Genomic DNA, 4,165 nt, shown 5'->3' with positions numbered 1-4,165 from the left:
ACTTAACAATAGCAATAAATAGAGCCCAGGTCAGTAAAGCATAAACCAGAAGGAAGATGGATGAGAAATAACAAAACAAAGCACAAACATACATGCCATAGTCTTAACAGAGCACCTGACAGACTTTACCTGTTAGCACTATCATCATTATTTTCATTGCTGTCACATCCTGGTAGTGTCCAGACTGATTATTGATCCTGAAAGAAGCATCAGATATATGACAAAGTCCTATTTAGCCCAGGGAAACGTTCAGTGAAACCACATTTGAATTTTAAGAAGAGACTTAAGTGGCCTTTGTCTGGATTGCATTATTCTGTGCAGAACAGTTTACACTGAGGTGAATTTTATCCAATATTGAGTCTGATAGGGTAGTGAAAATTTTAAATAATATAATATAGGAACTGATTCAGGAAAGCATTTAAGCCACTTACTTTTGCCCTTCTTGGCTTTGGTGCTTTTCTAATGGGATATAAGTTCATGACTAAAATTAAACACTAATTTTTTTTTTTAATATTTTTTTTTCTGACTCAAGTCCCTAGTGATTCAACTAGTACAGTTTCAAACAGGATAGCTCTGTGAGTTTACCTGGCATTGCTCTAATAGTAATTTTTAAAAAATTAGAAAAAGGAAGTAATTCTACCTTTAATATTTTTTCCTGCTTTAAAAACACATAGATAGAGAATTCATGCCAACTCCTTCCTCAAAACCCCAGCAATAATCATCCCCAAAACGCCACATAAAGCTTAAACAGTGTATTCACAAAAGATAACATTTCAGTATCACATTTCTGGGCTGTCAGATTCAAGCAGAAAATGATGGATGAACTAAGTCAGCATTTCCTGAAGATACAACCCTCACTTTAAGAGAACAGGCATATGTTATGACTGTCTTTGAGGTGCATCATCCCATTGTACTACTGTGAAAACTTGAAGCCTAAGGATTCAGGGTCTGTTGTTCTCAGGCACATATACCTGCAAGTCAATAGAAAGTGCCAAATTGAAGGAATTCAGTCCAGAGAAGGTTTAATTATATAGAGTGGAAATAAAAGACCGGTGATTATTCTGAAGAATTTCAGAAATGTTAGGAGAAATTGTGGACAGGATCAGTTTTGCTGCCCATGCTGGTGTGAGGGAATTGGGTGTTCCTCTGCTTTGTCTGCCTTTGCAAGGTAGCCCAAGGACTCCAAGTCCCTGATGGCTGGAAGACACTGACTTCTGTGCAAGTGTAAAAGGACTCATGCTGACAGGCACCTGGGAGAAGATTTGGATTACCAATTCAATAAGAGCTCTGGTCCTATTTATCTGATCAGTCTCATTGAAAACAAGGAAAACTTCTTCAAGCTTTTGAACAAAGCACATTTTTTGTACTGAATAAAGCTAGAATTTACCATGCCTGCTTTTCTAATGGACAACTCCACACAGTAGACAAATCATCAGTATCTCTGGAACTGCACTAATTTCCACCAGCTGCAGATCTGACTCACAGTGCTTAAATGTGACTGAAATGTCTTTATATGCTGAGCTCTGCAATAGAGCTCCAGGAACCATATGACTGCCCACCACACAAAACTGTGAACCATCTGTCTGTCCTGCTTAATAAGCCTTAATGTTTAATAAGTAAATGAAATATTTAATATTTACAGAAATCAGGCTGCAGGCTGTGCGGTTGCCAAGTGCAAAATGGCCAACAGAACATACACAGCTGCATTTCTGCCTCTGTGGATGTAACTGAGGAACTCCTCTGATGTCAGACGCTTTCTGAAATTAACATTTTGTAATGAGCAAGCTTCAAGAGCAGAAAGTTTTCCTATGTTTTTGCTCAGCAGAAGGATGCTTATATCTCAAGCAGGGCATCTGGACACAAGTGTACGTATTAATAAATAGGATCGGTAGTTCAAGCAACTAAGAAACTTTTCCCCCTCTTTTTGTTCCCATTCACCATCATCCATTCTTCCCTGCTTCTCTCTTTGAATTCTAAATTCACTTCTTCATGTTACACTCACAACATGAAGTGGTAAAAATGCTCACTGAAAACTTTTCAGCTTGGACATCTGTGAATAACCAGTTCAGATATAAAAGATAAAACTTGGAGGATGTCAAAAGGATGTATCTAAATGTGGCATATTAGCAATATGAGATACCAGCCCCCATGTGGGCTATCTGGGAAGAATGTAAGTAACACTGCTATTCAGTGAAGTTTTACTGGAGCATTTATTTTGACTGATCCTCTTAAATTCAGAGCAACATTTTATGTAGTACATAAATTAGTGTGGTAATCAGTTATCTTTAGTCAAAGCTAGAGTAAATACCACAACAAATTCTAATAATTAAAATCAGTGTTATAGTTTTAAATAACAGGAATATGTTTGGAAGACTGTTCTCAGACCAAGGAGTTATTTTCCTTCTACTTGAAAGAAATATTCTTCCTAGCAGAGCACTTTTTCTTGTTCAATTCTAGGGCTTAAGAAAACCAATTATCAATTTGCATGGCTTCACTAAACAACCATATAATGGACTAGTAAAACAGAATGAACAAGGCAGGCTAGGGATATTTCAGATCTGCTGTTCATTCAGTCTTGAAGAAAAGCATGAATCTGGGATTATAGTGTATCTTTGTCTTGCTCAGCCATTGATGTACAGTCAGTCTGGATGAATCAGAAGGATATCATCCTTTCTTGCATGTTAGAACAAATTCCAGGAGAATTATTTAGTAAACCCATCATTCCAGATGTCATAATGTGAGCAAACCAGAAAGCTCTATATGGTCAATCATGTGATGCTGAGGAAATACACGAATATAGTCCCATTCTAAATAGGTATAAATCATGTTGTTTGGATAACCCTGTATCTAGCTGCCCCACAGAACACAACCACCAGTCTGAGGTAGTTCTAACCAGCTGCTACCTGAGGGTTGCTTGTGCTGGCCCGGAGGCTGAACCAGGCTTGCTCTGAAGCACCTGGGAGGTGGCACCCTCTGGTGGCGGTATGCTGAGATGCTGGCTGCTCATCCCTTTTCTCCAGAGAGGCATCACCTCTTGACATGAGGCACCTTTCTAATTATTTGGTTTTTTCCCCTTATTGGAAGGGAGATCTGACCATAGCCCCTGCTAGAGCAACCCCTTGCTATTTCCCCTCATCAGATAGATTCTGTTTCTTAATCACAGAACTCTTGTGCTCTTACATCCAAATCCCCTCATTTTTTCTCAGTCTTTTTTTTGCAGCCTTCTAGAGCTCTGCCCAGGTTAACAGGCTCTGACAGATACAAAGCTGTCAATTAGATCAGCTGCCTTTTAGCCCTTTTCAGCCTGGTGATAGTAGAGAATGTGCTCCATCCACTGCACACACCTTTTTTCTTATCCTCAAGTCAAGAACAATTTGATGCCAGGTGTATAACATCAACTTCCTTTCAGTTAACAGTATTCCCAATCTTCCAAGCATTGGTGGACCTTTGTTTACATCTGTTATTAATTCAACAGTTTCTGCATTTCTAGTTTAATAGTTAATAGCTGAAATCCACAAATAATGCATTCTGCATGACTTCCATTTTTAGCAATGAAACCTGGCAATGAACTACAGCACTCCCATTTTATTCAGTTTGTTTCCTATAAATATCTGCCAATCAGTACTGTAGATGATCTAAAAAGATGTTGCTCTTAGATTTAGAACTATACAATAATATTGTAAAAACAACTAACAATATATTCTAAACAAACTTAGGCTGCTTTAAAAGTACTGATTTATTAAGTAGAACCATTGATAGCACTTCTTATGCAAATGGTAAGAAAATAAATTGAAATATATAAGATAAAATATAATTGAGATAATATATATTATCAGTTAAAGTAGGCATGCAGTATAAACTAAAGCCTCACAGCATGTACTTTGGCATAACTGTGCTAAGGTCAATGAAATTATTGTGATTCATGCCAACTACACATCTGCAGCAATTGAATTATTTGAAAAATTAAACAGTTTCATTGATTTTCTCTAAAATAGAGAATAAAATAAACACTATTTAAACATCCTGTTTGTCAAACCCTTTTCTACAGGTGTTTGTTTTCTATTTACAAATCCATCTGAATACAGATTTACATTCTGGGCGGAGAGGAACCTGATGAAGTTCAACAAGGGCAAGTGTCGAGTGCTGCACCTGGGGAGGTCAAACC

The sequence above is a fragment of the Egretta garzetta genome, unplaced genomic scaffold (genome assembly GCF_000687185.1).
Source record: "Egretta garzetta isolate BGI_Z169 unplaced genomic scaffold, ASM68718v1 scaffold39, whole genome shotgun sequence".
Taxonomy (NCBI): domain Eukaryota; kingdom Metazoa; phylum Chordata; class Aves; order Pelecaniformes; family Ardeidae; genus Egretta; species Egretta garzetta.
The sequence above is the reverse complement of the archived record's forward strand: the minus strand, read 5'-3'. Positions refer to the sequence as shown.